The following is a 20,021-nucleotide window of genomic DNA, read 5'->3' as shown; positions in this document are numbered from 1 at the left end:
CCTTCCACACCTTCTCTGGCTTCTTCCCAGGCTCCGAGGAGGTCTTAGCTCAAACATCTCTTCTTTGAGGGGGCCCGAGTATCCACCGTCTCCAACCTTTTTTAGCTCCCAGTCACTGAGTTCCCCTCACCCTAGCATTTCTCCTTAAAGTACTTCACCCTCCCTGAAATTATTTTCTTACTTGCTTACTTGTGTATTTTCTGTCTCTCTCCACTAAAATGTTTACTCCATAAGTGCAGGGACTTTCACTGTCTTTCGCACAACTCTGTGACCATATATAATCAAATATAGGCAAATATAATCAGCCTTCAGTAAGTGTCAACTGAATGAACCAGTGAATGAAGAGAAACTGACCACAAGACCTCTGCAGAGACCACAGTTGCCAGTGGCCAACATTCTTCAGCAAAGCAGATAGAGCTGGGCATTCGGGTTTGATGGCCTGGCGTAAACCATGGCCAAACTCCCCCTGCCCAGAATGGTGGCACTTGAGTAGGGAAGAAGTCTCTGACACTGGAGGCCAGCTGTCTCTGCCTCGTGGCCCTGATCAGATCTTGGTGCCTGGAGTTCTGCACTGCCCCTCCTTTTCTCTTTTTAGGAGGTACTTGGCTGCCCTCCCAAGGGGCATATTTGGCTTTCTCTTCAAGCCACTTGCTCTTACTGTTGAGAAATGACTAAGCAGATTCTCCATCTCCCAGTGGCCAGCTGCCAGCCTGTGAGTTGACACTGCCAGTTCAGACTGGTTTGAGAGGACATGCCCTCCTTTTGACAGGGCCCCCTTCCTTCGCTTGTATTCAGAAAAAGCACAAAGCAGACAACACCATCACCACCTCCTTTAAAATGGCCTCACTTATCCCCTCTTGATGGGGCAGTTGGCTGACCCCCACATAGGAGAGGAAGGCAGAGATTAGTGTGATTCCTACTCCCAGGGCTCAACGTGCAAGTCATGCTGGGTGTTGCAAAATGAGTGGTAGAGAATGTTCAAATGGTGGCATAATAATGACACCTTTTTCTGTATCCTGAGTGCTTGTTCTGTGCCCAGCACGATGCTACATCTTTGGGTACATTAGTTCATCTGAGTCTCAATGACTTTAGAAGGCAAGTGCTGCAACTTTATAGAGTTAGAGGGAAAGAACTAAGGGTTCTACCCAAGGCAACATGGCTGACAAGTGGAGGGATGCATTTAAGCATGGGTTTCTCTGTTTCCAAACATGGGTGCTTGGTCCTTAGGATGGTGCTCCTCCACATGACCGCACAGATCATCCCCTGAGCTGTGCACAGTGGAAACACAAAGGAAAACCAAAGACAACGAAAAACACTTTTTCTAATTTTCTCAGCCACCATCCACTTCATTCACACTGGAAACACCCCTGTCAAATTCAGTGGGAGGTTAACAGGCTTAATGTGGAAAATTGGTTTAGAAGTAAACTAGATTTGGGAACTACTGGGTGTAAAGTTAGAAAAGACTTTGCAAAATCATTAATGTGTTGACATAAAATTGCAAATCTTTCAGAGAGAAATAGATAATGCTGCCATTTTTAAATTTAATTGATCAGGGAATACCCCCTCACCCCCTGGAATGTCTTGAGATTCTAGTGGTCCATGAATACTCTGGAAATTGCTGAGCTCTACTAATATGCTCACTGACCTATAAAGGTGCTTGGGCATTCTTTTTTCCATCTATCCATCCATCCATGCATCCATCCACCCATCCATCCACCCCATCCATCCACCCATCCAATACTACTATATTCCGGACACCATACTATGTCATCTTAGCTTATCCGTTCTCACCACAACTCCATTTTCTAGATGAAGAAGCAGAGAGTCAACAAGACAACAAACCTGAGCAGTGTGAGGCAGTGAGAAGGCCGACATTAAAATCCAAATTTACCGATCTTCCTTCTATACTTCACAGTTTCTTCCTTCAGTTGCTTATTCAAATTCCCATGGGAATTTGGGATGGGATGTCAAAATCCCATCTCAAACCTTGCTTTCTTCAGAAGGTTATATGTTCCTTCCTCCCTACTCACTGTGTGTGTAGAAATCTGTCTCTCTCAACTCCCGTCAAACTCACCATGTCTCCCGGAATATGGCACCCACTCTGTCAGATTATTGGTTAAGGCATGAGAAGGTGTGTGTGCATGTGCGTGTATGTGTTTCTGTCTTGGATTTCAAGTGAAGTTGAAGTCAATCACTTGGCACATATTATCTCCTTAAATTGGCACATCGACATTTTGAAGGAAGTATTATTCAAGGAAGACACAGTCTACAGGTGAAGAAATTGACACACAGTGAGGTTCAATCACTTGCCCAAAGTTTCAGAACAATTTCATGAGGGAGTCTGGCCACAAAACCCACATTCCTTCCACTACTCCATTTTGCCTCTACCTAGTTCAACCCCTTGTTTCATAGCTGGGAGAACTGAGATCTAGAGAAGGAAGTGACTAGCCCCAAATCACACTGCTTGTGAATAGCAGTGCTGACACCACCTGTTAAGATTCAGCACAGGAGTCTTTTCTCCCCAGCAGGCTGTGTCTCCAGGTTCAAAACTGGTCCCAGCCATTGCTGCCAGTCAGCTCCAGTTACCTGGATGCTGTGGAAATGGTGCCTTGTAGCTGCAGAGACAGCAGGAGCCTGCTAGCCTGCTCCCTGGGGAATAGCCAAGGAAGATGAGCCTACTAGTCTGCAGATCCAGCACCCAAAATAAACCAGGCGGCAAACCCAGAAGAAACCACACAGCCTTGCAAGAGCCCAGGGCCAGATGCAGCTTCAAGCTCCCAGGTTCCCTTGGCATAGGGCCAAGCAGGGCACATAGTGGCTGTTGCTGCTTCTTTTCATGTTAAAGAAAATGAATTCTTGTCCCTCTAGAAATTCAAGCTGGCATCCACCTAGGGAACTAAGATCTAGGAGACCTTTTGTGAACATGGTTGGGAGGCGGAAAGGAATATTCTTCAGATTCTTGGCTCCCAAATATGAATGTTTATTGGAATCATTGGGAAGCTTTTAGAAATGATACAGGTTTCATTCCAGACTGGGAGTAGTATCAGAATCTTGAGGTGAGGGAAGAGAGAGAGAGGGGACAGGGCTGGAGACTCTTTATTGGTACACATGCCCCAGGTGAGTCTGTTCTGATCTGGATTTATAAACCACCATCCCCAACATGTTCCTTCCATTTGCTGGTCCACTTGATTTCCAGCTTCCGTTCTCAATTCTCACTTGGTCAGAATTTTTTTGACTTGTGAAACTTAAATTCTAAATGATCTATGTCCAGAACATTGAGGGTTGTGACATAAAACCATCTAGCGGAGTTTCTGTTCTTTTTGCCAATGGGGATTTCAAGTTTTCTCTTCTGGTAGAAGTTTAGGAGGGTTCTGCTCTGCAAGAGTTGTATAAATCCTTGGTGGAGTCAGTTCTCAGGAATTTGGTTGCTTAAGAAGTCTGTCACCAGGGTCCTTGGTATCCAAGGCAATTCGTTAAACTTAGAGGTTGCCAGGGTAACGGCAGCTGCCAGGAGACAAGCCATTGTATTTAAATTTCTTGAGATCTCCTTGCTGGGCACTGGAAGACCTGCTGAAAGAGGAGGGTTTCTTTTCTTAGTTGAGAAGAGGTTGGAAGTTACATTCTTCTGGCTTGGAAAGAGTCGGGACTTTGAGCAGTGTGTAGAGGTGACCGTTGTTTTCTCTTACTGCCCAAGGTGAAGAAAGGGAGGTTCAGATAGGTTGGGAGACCTTCCAAACTCATCAGAAGCAGAGAGGAAATATAAACAAAGGCTCTTCCATCAGCAAGTTGAGCCCCAGGGACACAATCCAAGGTGACAAAAGCCATACTAGCTGTGGTTGGCCCTGGATGGGTGTTGATATCAGGCTGGTCTGAACTCCTGGGCTGAGGTTCTAGATGTGTGTTCTCACCTGGGAAGGACCTGTTTCCCTTACAGGGATTCTGGGGAGGTGGGAGCAGCACTACAGAGGCAAGAGCATTGGTTTTCCTCCTGTGCCTTTTTGTGGTATAACAGGGCAGCTGAATGATAGGGGGAGAAGACTCATGTCAGTGGCACACCTCCCTTAACATCAACATTGTGTTAGATGTGGGGAAATAAAAAATCAGGAAGACAAAGATTATGCATGCAAGGAGTTGGTTGTCTAGAGGATCATGTTGTTGTGGGAAACAAAGGTAAGAGAAAAATTAAATTTCCTTACTACTTGCAGCCCATTGACAAGTCCCTGAAACTTCCTTTAGGTACTCAACTGCCTCAAAGTTAATACTTTGCTAAGGGCAAAAAGCAATCTTAGCCCAACCCCCAGGATCCTGTAAGCCTACTTTAACATATAAAAATTCCTTTGGAAACTTCCTTTATCTCCCGCAAGATACATGTTGGCAATCATCCCCCAAGCATATGACCCACTGATATACATCTGAAGGGTCTCATGACTCAGTTTTTATTAGATGGTAATAAACACATTTTCCCAACAATAGCTAACCCACTCAAGGTCCTGGAAAGCTTGCTTCCAAAATTCCTTAGAGACTTACGTTATCCCTAACCCCTCTCAACCTGAAAGTATATAATGGGTCGCTCCTCATGACCCCAGTGCAGCTCTTTCTGCCCACAGGTCCTGTCCCGTGCTTTCATAAAGCCACTTTTTTGCACCAAAGTTATCTTAAGAATTCTTTCTTGGCCATCAGCCCTGAACCCTAACATCTTTCCTACATCAGTGTGACCAGAGATGGCAAGAAATTATAGTTTTATTTGCTGACTAGATTGTTGTGACTGTGCCTTCCATGGCTATGTGTGTCTGTGGGGAGGGAGGGACAGATGCCATTTGCTATGTCTGAATCAAGATAAACTATACCCATGATCCTGTTGCTCAAGGGAGCCATGTGTGCACTGTGGCTTGGCTCAGAGAAGACCTCCACAGGTAGGGCCATTCATGCTGCCTCAAGATGGATGTAGAGGCCAGGGAGTCAAGATGGGTAAAGTAAGACCCAATAGAGGGCATGGCTGTTTCAGAGTAAGCCAATGGATCCTTATGTGAAATCAAAGAAGTTTCCCTTTTGTATCTTTCATCAGAGCCCTGGGGGAAGTGCTTGCCCTGACAACACATAAAATGGACCAAGTTTTTCTTGGTTGGTCCCTGTTTTGAGCCTTCTAGGTCTCTTAGAAATTCCTTCTCTAGAGCCCTTTGTCTTTGAATAGCTCCTCCCATTTTTTTTTCAAGAGAAAACCCTTCAGACAAATAAATTATACCACTAAAGGTAACTAAAAATACTCCTAGAAAGATTTCTATTTAAAAAGAAGGGCAGATATCATGGAGGACAAGGGGTGTTAGAGAGGAGAAAGGAGTTGGGGTAAATTGGAAGGGGAGGTGAATCATAAGAGACTATGGATTCTGGAAAACAATCTGAGGGGTCTGAAGTGGCGGGGGGGTGGGAGGTTGGGGTACCAGGTGGTGAGTATTATAGAGGGCACAGATTGCATGGAGCACTGGGTGTGGTGAAAAAATAATGAATACTGTTTTTCTGAAAATAAATAAATTGAAAAAATTAAAAAAAAAAAAAGAAGGGCAGAGAGAGAAAGAGAGAGATTGAGAGAGATAGAGATGCTTAATCCAAACCATGAATCTTGGCTTTTTAAACAGCATTTATCTAATTGGGGAGAGTCTTTAGATCAGGGATCAGCAAACTTCTTCCATAAAGGTCCAGTTAGCACATCTTTTCAGCTCTGTGGGTCCTGTGGTCTCTGTCATACTTCCTAAGCTTTGCTGTTTGTTGCTCTGTTAAAGCAGCCATGGAGAATACCAGTAAGTGAATGGGTGTCGTTATGCTCCAACAAAACTTTCCTTACAGACACTAAAATGTGGATTTCATATACATTTCATGAGTAATAAAATACATTTCTTTGCATTTTTTTCAAGCTTTTGGAAATGTAAAAGAAATTCTTAGCTCATGGATGGAACACAAATTAAATTTGGCCAACCGGCTATGGTTGGCTCACCCATCACTTCTATCACAACCTAAGAGGAGAGGCACTGAGGTTGGAGGAAGTTACTTTGTTCGGAGATTCTCTCTGTACTCCTGCAAATTGTCCATTTATTCAGTCAAATGCTCATTGAGGACCTATGATGTGCTCAGGGATGTTATGGGTACTAGGCTTTTAGAAGTGAATAAGGCAAAGTGTCTTCTCTAGGTAGCTTACATTTCCCTAGCCATCAGGAGAAGAGTTACAGCCTGGAAGCAAGGGTTTGAGTTTTGGACTCAGTTCTTACTTCCTGGCCTTGGATATCTCAGTCACAGTCTTAGGGACAAGGTACATTTGCAGTTCTGAGCTGAATAGCCTGAGCATAGGTCCCCAAGTGATCGGCTTGGAACTAATGCCCTGGGAGAGCTTTAGTGTTCCAAATTTCCAACTAAAAAGTCCAGCCCCGAAATAAAAATGAATAAAATAGCTTAAAACCCAAGACCTTTCAGGCTCAGTGGACTCTGGCAAAGCATTCCAGAGGGATTCTGGGATGGTTTTCAAGAGCCGTGGCTTCTCATGGACTTTCCCATGGCCTATTCCAAGAGAACCACTGCTCTGCAGATGCTCCCTCAGGACCGGGTCATGGTGAAGGCTCATCATGACGGCAGCTCCCTCTGCTGCCAGGGCTGCAAGGACAGTGCTCACGTGGGTTCGGGCAATGGCCCTTGTCCTATGGCTGCCATCCATTCCCAGACAGGTGATTAAGAAACTCTGCAAATTCCTTCTCTGAGATCAAGGGTCCCCTCTATGTTGTGGGGGAAATGATATGGCTGGATTAAGACAGAGAGGGGCCACAGAGTGAGTAGAAACTTGCTCCCAGGCCATGGGTCCTTATGATTTACAAGCCATCTGCTCCACATCCAGGTGCTCTTGCTTCATGCTTTGAAGAAGGGACAGGGAATACAGCCTGGAGAGAAGACAACAGAAAGATAGGGGAGGTGCTATGGTCCCTGCTTCCAAGGTTAGTACAATCTGGCTAGGTGGGAACTCACAGGAGACAGTTAGAGAATCCTAGGCAGCACCACCTTTATTCCCTCCTGAAACCCAAGCTGGCCTTGTCACCAGTAAGCCATGTGATTTTGATGTCTTTCAATTGCCTGGAGTAGTCAGTGAGTGATCTCATTATATGATTACATAATTGCAAAAGAGGTTTTTCATGCTGTCAGAATTTAAAGTTTGAAACCTCCTGCCTTCTTCTCTGGGGTTCTCCATTTCTTGTCCATCCATCTGTCTGTTTTCTAATCTCCCTGCCTCTTCTATTCTAATCTGGTTTAGAGATATTCAGTCTTTGACCAAAGCTCATCTGTAAGTGCCACCCCAGGCCAGGTTCCCAGGAAACCAGGGCAGAGGATGTGGAGGGGAGGAGGGAGAAGAAGGATGTAGTCTCTGGCCCCTGGTTTCCATTAGGGTCTTCCTTTATCTACTGCCCTGGTCCTGTTTTTCTCTTAGCATTCTGAATGGAGATGGATGACTATTTTCAAGGCTTGACTGTACATATTACATATCACACATTCACCCATTAATAAATTATGTTAAAAGTGCCCATTACACACCACATGCAATGCTGGAGATAGAAGATTGGGTGAAGTGGACGCATAATACAGGTCCCAGATGGTGCCTTCTATTCTAGAAGATCATCTACTCTGACTACCTCATTTTATGGCTGAGGATTTTGACACTTAAAGTGGTACCATAACTTATCTAAGGTGACACAATGAATTAAGGGCAGAGCCAGGATGGGAAATGCTTAGCCTAAGTGAGACCAGTACTCCTTACAACCAGACAGTAGAAACTATATTTTTATGCATTTGTTTAGCATTATAAATGGACAGATTATGTCCAGTTTCCATCTCCATGTGGGAGGGGGCAGGCATAATAATTTTTATTTATATAATTATAAATAGCCTCCACATGTTTATTCATTTTTTTTTCCAGAAGAATAAACTGAAGCTCTGGAGATTAAGTGTTTGAATAAGTGTCATCTGGCTAGAAGTGGTAGGGCTGGGGGAAGAACTTGGGTCTTCTGACTTGCAGTAACTTAACCACAACACAGAAATTTCCACCTGTACCAGCCACCCACTCTTCTCTCTCCTCTGTGGCTCCCTGGTCACCACTGGTCCTGCAGGTCTGACGAAACCCCAAGCCATCTCAGCAGTATGCCCAGTCCTATCAGAATGCAGGGAAGAGGCGAGAACTTAGAGACCATGAGGGGAGAGGCAAAGAAAATTTACAAAAGACCTGGAGCACTGAGAGAGGTGTGGGGTACTGGTGAGACTAGAGAAGGAAGAGACATGATATAGGGAGAATCAGATCAGGGAGAATTGCTCTTGACAATAATTGTGACAACCTTCAACATAAAAATTGAAATAGTTTATATGAATCCAAACAAGTCCTGTAGTAAGGAGGAAATGGGCACACACAATGTAGCTTGGACAACTAATAATCATGAGTGTTATAAACTCTGCCCAGGACTTTGTTCCCTAGAGTCCAGTGATCTGAAGTGCAAAACTACCTAACTTAACCCTTGAGTTCTGATCAGATTCCTTCTCACCAGCCCCTCTCCCCCCTGGGAACTGGAAACTTCGAGCATGTGACAGACATACTTCTGGAATTCTGTTTGTGCAGGTGAAGTTCTACAACAAGGAGAGTTGGCAAAAGAGGACAAAATCTTGAACTTCCTTCATTGACCTCTCTCTCCCAGGCTTTTACGGATCCTTGTGTCAGGAGTCATTTCCAGAACAACTCTACTAGTTACCCGTCCATTAAATCATCAGTTTTAAAATCCAATTTCCTATCAACTAATCAGCAAACGTGAAATGACAGCTTCTCTACAGCCATTCTTCAATCAGCTGATTTGGTGGATAAGGAAAAAACATACTTCCAAGACATTCAGCAAGAGTATGATCCCCTTGGATCAAGATTAATGCTAACACTATATGTAATTATTCACTTAATTGCTTGATAGACAATGGAGGTTCTGGAAATATGTCCCCCACCCATTATCACCCTCCCTGTGGCTCTGTGTTGTATGGACAGGTTATGACTCATCCATTTGGTAAATATTTATTGAGCACCTACTATTTCCTAGATATAGGGATGAAATAGTGGTCAAAGTATTCATAGCCTCTAACTTCTGAGAGCCCATGTTCAGTGAAAGGAGAGAGGCCACGGCTAAGAACAGAATAACTCTATTATGAGAAATGCTGGAGAGGGAGCAAAGATAACTGTGACAATGTAACAATGTTCAGAGTGATGCAGGACCCAGGATAATTGGATAGGGTGGAGAAGGAAGGCCCTGCAATGAGGGTGGGGCCTGAAGTTTGACAATGATCAACCATGAAGAACATGAGATAGGGTGGAGGAGAAGGAAGGAGGGTCCGAGAAAGACAAAGGATCCTTCTAAAAAAAATATATTATTTTTAAAAAACATATAATGTATTATTAGCCCCAGGGGTACAGGTCTATAAATCACCAGGTTTACACACTTCACACTACTCACCATAGCACGTACCCTCCCCAATGTCCATAACCCCACCACCCTCTCCCTCCCGCCTCCCCCCAGCAACCCTCAGTTTGTTTTGTGAGATTAAGAGTTTCTTATGGTTTGTCTCCCTCCCGATCCCATCTTGTTTCATTTGTTCTTTTCTTACCCCCTACCCCCCATCCCATTGCATCTCCACTTCCTCATATCAGAGAGATCATATGATAGTTGTCTTTCTCCGATTGACTTATTTCGCTAAGCATAATACCCTCTAGTTCTATCCATGTCGTTGCAAATGGCAAGATTTCATTTCTTTTGATGGCTGCAAAGTATTCCGTTGTATATATATATATATATCACCTCTTCTTTATCCATTGATCTGTTGATGGACATCTAGGTTCTAGTTTGGCTATTGTGAACATTGCTGCTATAAACATTCAGGGGCACGTGCGCCTTCGGATCACTACGTTTGTCTCTTTAGGGTAAATACCCAGTAGTGCAATTGCTGGGTCATAGGGTAACTCTCTTTTTGAGGAACCTCTGTTCTCCAGAGTGGTTGCACCAGCTTGCATTCCTACCAACAGTGTAGGAGGGTTCCCCTTTCTCTGCATCTTCGCCAGCATCTGTCACTTCCTGACTTGTTAATTTTAGCCATTCTGACTGGTGTGAGGTGGTATCTCATTGTGGTTTTGATTTGTATTTCCCTGATGCCAAGTGACTTGGAGCACTTTTTCATGTGTCTGTTGGCCATCTGGATGTCTTCTTTGCAGAAATGGCTGTTCAAGGACAATGAATCCTTCAGGTATCTATTGCTACATGACAAACTACTCCAAAACATAGTGGCTTAAAATGTATTATCTGTCACAGCTCTGTGGGTTGATTGGGCTTTGCTGGATGTCAGTTCCCACTGGGAGTCTTCCTTGCAGTTGTAGTCAGATGGCAGTTGGGATTGGAGTCATTTGAAGTCTCAACTGGGCTGGATACTCAATGTAGTTTCTTCTCTTATGTGTCTGGTGCATGAGTTGAGCTGGCTAGAATAGTTGGAGGTTGGTCATCAATGCTCTCTCTTTATGTGACTTCTCCAATATGTCTAGGTTGGGTCTCCTCATAGCATGGAGGGATTAGGATAGTTGGACTTCTTATATGGAAGCTGGCTTTCTCCTGTAAGTGGGAAGGAGGAAACTGCTCATCTTGTTTAAGACTAGACTTGGATCTAGTCTAGAGTCACGTCTGTAATAACCTGTTGATCAAAGCTGTTATAGACCAGCCTAGAATCTAAGATATGGAGGATTAGGCTCCATCAGTCAAAAGGAGAATGGCTGGCTTATTCAAAGAGGAAAGGGATTGATGGTGGCCATTTTGTAGAGTAGCTAAGGGTTTGAGACATAAAAAGCTTAGTGAGTTAGTGGATCAGAAAGACAGCCAGTACTGCTAAAGTATAGAGAGGATTCACTCAAAATGAGGCAGGAATGAGAGGAAGAGCAGGATTCTTATAGCTAAACTATGTTGAAGAATTTAGATTAAAAAAAAAGATTTTATCTGTCTATCTATTATCTATCTATCTGAGAGAGAGCAGTGGAGACAGTGAGCAGGGACAAGGAGCAGAGAGAGAGGGAGAAGCAGGCTCCACACTGAGCAGGGAGTCTGACATGGGGTTTGACTCCAGAACATTGAATCATGACCTGACCTGAAGGCTGACACTTAACCAACTGAACCACCCAGGCACCCCAGAATTTAGATTTTTTTTTTTTAAAAGCTTCACAATAGTCTCAATATCCTGCTTTCTAAGGGATGATGATCTTAAGGAGTCTCTTTTTTTTTTTTCCCTCTTTCCAATCCATCTCTACTCTTTACCATTAGGTTTTCCAAAAGCCAACTACTGGGTCATATCCTCCCACAGATCCCAAACTTTCAGGGAGTCCTTAGTACCTCTTGAAACAGGCACTAGTTTTCCAACCTGGCTTTTAGGGTCCTCTGTCAAGTTGGGCACTTATACGTTTTTCTCACATTTTTGCCCATCCTGTCATATGGGACCCCTTCTTTCTTCTGAGAGGTGAATTTTGTCTCCTTGCCTCCAAGCCTGGTCGCATCAGTCACTCTGCCCATGATACCCTCCCATGACCCCATCTCCATCTCCTACCTTTCCTTTAAAAATAACCCCCAATATCACTTCCACAAACTGAGTGGGACCTCTTGCCCTTGGAAACCTCCTAGTTCTTGCTGTTTGGAAGGTGTAGTTACAACTGTATGTGTCTAGCCCTCATTTTCATGAGCGCATCCCCATTGACTGCAGGTCTCTGTCTATATGACTTCCTTGCTTCTTCTGCCCCATAGCCCTGTGCCTTGAGCACAGCAGTGATCCAGCTGATGCCTGCTAAACAAACAGTGGTTTCTCTGGGACACCAACCTCCTATTGTCTCTTCCTTTCCCATAGCAAATTTCAGCATTCATCTCCTGGCAACCTCTGGTCCATGGCCCCAAGGTTCCTGGCCGGCCTTTCCCGCAGGACCCTGGAACTGCTGTTTCCCAGACAGCCCAGCCTGCACTGATCAATGCTGGCTCCCAAGGAGATGGAGAACTTCTGATTCTGCAGCCCCCCTGGCTCCTCTCTTCCAGCTGCCTTGCACTTGTTTTCCTTGGCAGGAGGAAACCTTCAGTCACCACTTCATCTTTATAGGCATATGTGCATCTTTGTAGTTCTTTTCACAAAATGACAGTGTTCTCTGCTTAAAAAGAAAGAGAAAAAGAGTTAAGGGCTGTGAAAAGCAAAGAGGCCATCTGTTATAAAGCCTACAGGGACAGGGCTTTCTGCAATATTTCTGTCCATATTAGAGAACAGAGGACACTCTTGTGCCTCTACTGTTCTCTTGTCTATCTCAGCCTGTACCATTAGTTCCTCGGATATTGTTGGCAGGATATCATGGGTGAAAGGAAGACCAGGGCATGGGCAGTCAATGGAACTAGTCAATGGAACAAGAAAATGGGCATGGCTTCCTGGCTTGAGTTTATGTCTACAGGTCCTTGAGTCCTTCTGACACTGAAGTGCCACCTGGCCAAGAGTCAAGCTCTGTGGGTTCCCGGTTTGTCAATCAGACAGTCTAAACCTGAATGTGAAAAGAAGAAATGATAACAAAAACATTTATATAGTGCTTCTTCTAGGCCAGCCACTGCTTTAGGCAGTTTTAAAGTAGTAACTCCTGTAAACCTCTCAACAAACCTATAAAGTAGTGTTACTATTATTCCCATTTTACAGATGAGGGAACCAAGGCAGAGAGAAGTAAAGACACCTAACCTAAAGTTCTACCAATGATGAGTGGCACAGCTGGGATCTGATCCAGGAAGGCTGGTTCCAGACTGCATCTAACCATTCACAATGCTGCTTTTAGAGCTCATCAAATGAAGATGTTTAAATAACCTAACAGAATTGCTTAGTCCTTATGTACCCAAATACACTGGAAACAAGTGTGTCCAAGGGTTATGGGCAAGAACTTGGACAGGTCTGAATCAGTTCTCAGCACAGGTAATTCAATTTGGTCTAAATAGTGACTTTCGCACAGATTTATGATTCTCAGGCTAGTGTTTTGCACCTATTTGGAAGGGTAGATTAGCAAAGGGATTTCTTGATGTATTCAAGAACAACCTGTTTCTTTTGGCTCAAACTCATGGCCTGGAAATTCATTAAATAACCAATTGATTCATTTCTTCTTTCCTTCATTCATTCATCAAACTTTGATATGTCGTGTGTTTAAGACACCATAGGGGCATAAGAAACATGAGTGGAAAAGAGAGAAATGGAATGAAACAGATGTAGTCTCTACCTTCAAGCTTTGGGTTTGTGTGCACATGTGGACACTTACACTTACATGTGGACACCTAAGAAGCCAACTGTATCTGTCTACAGTCTTTGGGTCATTTGGTACTCTATAAAGTGCTAAATGTGGCATATTTCTCTGGTTCCCTGGAGTCATAGACTACCTAACTTCAAGACATATTATAAAACTACAATAATCAACAGTTGCATTGGTGAAAGTATAGAAAAATAGATCAATGGAACAAAATAGAGAGCCCAGAAATAGATCCACACAGGTATAGATGACTGATTTTTTACAATGGAGCAAAAGCAGTACTGGAGAGCAAAGATTTTTTTCCCAACAAATTGTGCTGGAACAACTGGACATCCACATGGAAAAAAAATGAATCTAGACACAGACCTTACACCTTTCATAAAAATTTACTCAAAATAGATCATAGACCTAAATGTAAAACTCAAAACTATAAAACTCCTGTAAGATAGCATAGGAAAAAACTTACATGATCTTGGGTATGGTGATGACTTTTTAGGTATAACACCAAAGACATGGTCCATTAAAAATAATAATTATTAATAATTATAATAATAGTCTGGATTACAATATGATTTCATTAAAATTAAAAACTTCTACTCTATAACAAACAATGAAGACAAGACATAGACTTGGAGAAAATATTTGCAAAGGGTACATCTGGTTAAAGACTATTACCCAAAATATGCAAAGAACACTTAAAGCTCAACAATAGGAAAAGAGACAACTTGATTAAAAAATGGGTCAACAACCTTAACAGACACCTTGCCAAAGAAGATACACAGATGGCAAGTAAACATATGAAAAGGTGCTCTACATCACATGTTATCAGGTAAATGCAAAAACAGTGGTGTAATACCACTCCACCCTATTACAATGGCCCAAGTCCAGAACACTGACAACACCAAGTGCTGATGAGGACATGGAGCAACAGGAACTTCCATTCATTGCTGGGGGGAATGCAAAATGCTACAGTCACTTTGGAAGTGACTACAGTCACTTTTGGAAGTTTCTTACAAAACTAAACCTACTTTACCATACAATCCAGCAAACATGCTTCTTGGTATTTTATTTAAAGAAGCTGAAAACTTAGGTTTATAAAAAACTTGCACATTTGTAGCAGCTTTATTTATAATTGCCACATGTTGAATGAAACCAAGATGACCTTCAGTAGGTGAATGGGTAAATAAATTGTGATTCATTCAAACAATGGAATATTATTCAGTGCTAAAAAAAAATGTGCTATTAACAGATACCTAGTTGGCTCAGTCAGGTAAGTGTCTGACTCTTGATTTTGGCTCAAGTCATGACTTCAGGGTCATGAGATGGAGCCTTATGTCAGGCTCCACATGAGGGTGGAGGCTGCTTGAGATTCTGTCTCTACTCTCACTCTGCCCATCACCCTAGTCTCTCTCCCTCTCTTTAGAAAGAAAGAAAGAACGAGAGAGAGAAAGAGAAAAAGAGAGAAAGAGAGAGATAAAGCAAGCAAGCAGGCAAGCAAGCTATTAAGCCATATGAAGATATGGAGGAACCTGAAATGTATGTTACAAAGTCAAAAGAGCCAACCTGAAAAGACTCTACAAATGTTATTCCAACCTGAAATGTATGTTACAAAGTCAAAAGAGCCAACCTGAAAAGAATCTACAAATGTTATTCCAATTATTTCCTTTCTGGAAAAGGCAAGATTATGGAGACAGTAAAGAGATCAGTGGTTTCCAGTGTTTGGGGGATGGGGGAAGAGATTAATAGGCAGAACATAAAATTCAGTGAACATATTCTGTATTTGTCCAAACCCACAGGATGTACAACACCAAGAGAGAATTGTAATATAAGCTGTGGACTTGGGCTGTTACAATGTATCAATGTAGGTTTATCAAGTGTAACAAATGTACCACCCTGGTGGGGGATATTGGTAAAGGGGGAGGGCATGCAAGTGGAAGCAGGGGGTATATGAGAAATTTCTATATCTTCTTCTTAATTTTGCTGTTAACCTTAAAGTGTTCTAAAAAAAAAAACAAAAAAACAAAGCCTTGAAACCAACCAACCAACTAATCCACCCACTCTGGGGGTTTGAACTTGAAAAAAAAAACACTTTTTATCTATAACAGATACTAATTGGTTATCTTCCTAGCATCCATTTTCCCTTCCTCTTTCACTAATCCTCCAATTTTATTTGGGAATTCAAGTGGTTCAGAGGAAGTTATTTCTGCTATTGGCTCAGTGGGAGCTTAGTCAAATAGGCTATCCTACTTGCTGCCAATAATGATATTTTTTTAAAAGATTTATTTATTTTTGAGAGACAGAGAGAATGGAAGGGGAGCAGAGGGAGAGGGAGAGAGAGAGACTCTCAAGCAGACTCCCCACTGAGCATGGAGCTCAATGCAGGGCTTGATCTCACAACCCTGAGATCATTACCTGAGCTGAAATCGAGAGTTGGATGCTTAACTGACTGGGCCACTCCAGCACCCCAGTAATGATTATTTCTGAAGTGACATGTGTCTTCCAGTAGTCAAGTCTGAGTGAGTTTCAGGACTTTTGTTGTGAGTGCTGGGACTAAGATTCTTCTGCATTTCTTCTAGATGTGAATGAGAAAGCTCATGACTTTGGGAGCTCCTGGCAGCCATCTTATGAACAGTAGGGGAGCCAGTGTTAAGATGAAGTTGAGTGAAGTCAGAGAGATAGAAAGAGAATAGGTTCTAAGTGAAACTACTGAAACCAGTATACCTGTCATCTTTTTAGTTAGATGAGCAAATAAGTTCCCTTTAAAGTTTAAGCTATTTGAGTCAGGTTTTCTTTTACATGAAGTCAAAAAAGACAGCAGGTAGGTGCATTGGTTCTTCTGCACACACTGTTCTAAACATGAGCAAACAACTTAACCTCTTTAATTACTTTCATGGATGCACGTAAAAAAGAATTAAGGTGTGTTTTTAAAAAGTTAGTTCTTTTTCTGTATCTCATTTCTTCTTCTAGAGAACACAAATGCCACCACTATGGCTGCCAGGACCTGTTGGTTATTATATTGAGCTGCATGGACAAGCGTTCTCAAAAGAATACAATGGAAGGCAGTAGAAGTAGAGATTATGTATTTCATTTCACTAGCAGCTTTTCTTTCCATGCTTACTAACTTTAGGAAAGCACACACTCTCTCCCTTATACTTTTTCTTGGAGATTGAGAGCCCTCTAAGGTTTGTGGGGTGGAGTTTAAAGCAGAAGGTGTGAGGAGAAGGGTTGTAGAGTATAGGTAGGAGGAAAGACTTTATTTTTATTCTATTTTTTAAGATGTTATTTATTATTTATTTTACAGAGAGAGAGAGAGAGTGCATGAGTGCACAAGCAGGGGGTGGGGAGGGCAGGCAGAAGGACTCAAGAAGCTTGATCCTAGGGCTCCACCCAGGACCCTGTGATCATAACCTGAGCTAAAGGCTGACACTTAACTGACTGAGGCACCCAGGCACCCTAAGGAAAGACTTTAATACAAATGCCAGGGATTTCTTCCTGTTTCATAAAAAGATAAACTGAGGCTTACATTTGGATCCTGTTTCTGTAATAATCCAGTAGCATGACAGAGGTTGAGCTCCAGAGTCTGAACTCCCCAACCAGCCTTCTTCTTCCAGGTGACCTCTTTGCCTCCTCTTAAGTTTTGTGCATTGCTTCCCCTGGAACCAAACAGTTGTTCTAAAGAAAGCACTATGTCAGCATTCTAGGCAGAAGGGCCTGGTCCCCCGAGATGCCATTTCCTTAACTCACTGTGCTGGACTCATTCGGGGTCCAGGTGTTTTTAAAGTCAGGTGACAGGCTTTTAGGGCCTCTGGGAGTTGCCTTATAAGGAACACAGAAGCAGATTATCATAAAAGTTGAAAGGAGACTGAGGGCTGAGGCATGGCAGCCTGTAGCAATTAGTAAGAGTCTAAAAAGTGGGAGCAATTAATAAGTGGTGTGTGGCAGCATTGTACCCTCTTGCTTCAGCTCTTGGAATTCAGTAAAGGTCTTGGCTACTTTATGGGGGCTGGGCTTTTTTGCCCTAGTACAAGCTCTTGCCTTTCACTGCAGAATTGAAAAGAGCACCTACCTGCTGTCTTTTTTGACTTCATGTAAAAGAAAACCTGACTCAAATAGCTTAAACTTTAAAGGGAACTTATTTGCTCATCTAACTAAAAAGATGACAGGTATACTGGTTTCAGTAGTTTCACTTAGAACCTATTCTCTTTCTATCTCTCTGACTTCACTCAACTTCATCTTAACACTGGCTCCCCTACTTTAGGAAGAACTGGGGGCTGGAAGAGGGTTGGGCATGACTGGAGTGTAGAGTGGTTGCGGTGGGGGGCATAGGAAGAGATTTGGGAGATTGTGGCAGGAATAGTCACAGATGTATAAAGTTTGGGGGTTGAAAAGCAATTTTTGGATCATCTCTCCTACATTCCTCATTTCATGGGAGAGGAATCTAATTGATTTCCAGAGAGGAAAAAGTACTTGCCCAAGTACTTCCAGAGAGGAAAAAGTACTGAGAGAGTTAAGACAAAAACCCAGGGCTTTTCACTTCCAGACTGAGGGTATTATCTATTGCTGTGTAAGGAATTACCCTAAAACTTAGCAACACAAGACACTTTATTTCATAATTTCTATGGATTTTAATTAGGTCCTCTGGCTCAGAATCTATCATAGGAGTGCAACCATGGTGTTAGGAAAGGCTACAACCTCATTTGAAGTCTTGCTTGGGCAGGATCTCCTTCCAAGCTCACTCAACAAGCTCACTTGTCAGGATTCTGTTTTTCATAGGTTGTGAAACCAAGAACTTTAGTTCTCCAGTGACTATTGGCCAGAGGCCTCCTTAAGTTCCTTGCCATGCATCATTCTCTGCATGAGAGTTGCCTTCCATCAGTCTGAATAAGTAAGAAAGCAAAGGAGGCAAGCAAGACAGTAGCCAAAGTCATTTTCTAACCTAATCTTGGAAGTGATGTATATCCTTATTTTTGCTATATCTCATTCACTGAGACAAATCACTATATGCAGACCAGACTCCTGAATATCAGGAGACAGAGATCCTCAGGCACCATCTTAGAAGCTGCCTAACATACTGAAAACTTTCCACTATTATTTGCTACCTCCTTCACCAATATGGCAGAAAGGGTTGGCAAAGCAGAAATCTAGGAGGTGCATGTTCCATTCTTCTCTGCTTTTGAGTTGGACAAAGCACCCTTCTCCTCAAGGAAGGGAGAAAAAGAGAAGCAGAAGGGGCACTTTAAGCCCAGGAAGAAGTAACCATAATAATCGTTAATATATACTTATTTTCTCCTAATATAAAATTTTTTATTGTTGGTTAGTTGTTTGGTAGCTATGAAAGAAAAAACACGGACTTGATTTAGGATCTGAAAACCTAGGTCTAATTATGCTCTATAACTCCAGACACAAGTCACTTATCCTAAAGGGAACTTATTGGCTCATCTAATCACTAGGATAACATGACAACTTCATAGAATTAATTGAATGAAACATAATACCCTCTAAAGTCAACAAGACACTTTCAGATAGAATGACTTAACAAATATGTGTGTGTTAGAAAGTTGAATGTGAACCTACTTTCCTGAGAAAAAGGTCTAAATGTGTACGGTATCCAATACAATAGGGCAGGAAATAGAACTAAATAGCAGAATTATGAGGGAAGAGCAGCCAAAATTCTTATTATTTTCTGATTATATGGTGATGCATTCATTTGCTAAGACTGACATAAAATACCACAGACTGTGTACCTTGAATAACAGGAATTTGTTTTCCTACAGTTCCAGAGACTAAGAGTCCAAGATCAAGGTGTTGGCACATTTGGTTTCTTCTGAGTCTTCTCTCCTTGACTCGCCAATAACGACCCTCTTGCTGCCATTTTCACATGGTTGCCTTTCTACGCACTTCATCCTGTGTGTCCAAATTCCCTTTTCATATAAGGTTACCAATCAGATTGGGTTAGGGCCCACCCTGTACATCTCACAGTAAATTAATCACCTATTAAAAGGCTCTAACTCCAAATACAGTCACGTTCTGAAGTAAGGGGAGGTCCGGCCTTCAACATACGAATTTTGGGAGGAATACAATTCAGCCCGTGATAGGTGGTATACCTAAAAAATTGAGAAAATGAACTAAAAACTTATGAGAACTAATAAGAGATCAATAAGGTAGCCAGATATGAAATAAATGTACAAAAATCTAGAGCTTTATTGCATATCAGGAGTGACCTATTAAAAATACAATTAAAAAGAGACTCCATTCATAGTTATTACACATCTTCAGTCCAGGAGTATTTTCACATAGAGCAGCAAGGAAGGGCATCTGTGTGACTCAGGGTTTCACTTAGTCACCTGGGCATGGAAAGTACATAGCCTACAGCCAGGGTCTCATGCAAGATCTTATAAAAATATTCCAAACTTCTTGTCCTCAAACTTCTAGCCCAGAGTGCACTGCTGTTGGGTGAGACATAAATGCTCCACCATCCTACTGGGTTCCCATTTCTTTTTTAGGTTGGACACATGTCCTCACAAATCTCCCAGTCCAATTAGCTCTGCTTCAACACAGGGAATATTACACAGGGACTATTACACCACTCCCACCCCAGCCAAGAAACTTTTCTCCTGGCAACCACATTTTGAGTGCAGAAGCCAGTCTTTACTTTCCATTTATATTATTAAAACACATTTGA

This window comes from Mustela nivalis (genome assembly GCF_964662115.1).
Source record: "Mustela nivalis genome assembly, chromosome: 11".
Lineage (NCBI taxonomy): Eukaryota > Metazoa > Chordata > Mammalia > Carnivora > Mustelidae > Mustela > Mustela nivalis.
The sequence above is the reverse complement of the archived record's forward strand: the minus strand, read 5'-3'. Positions refer to the sequence as shown.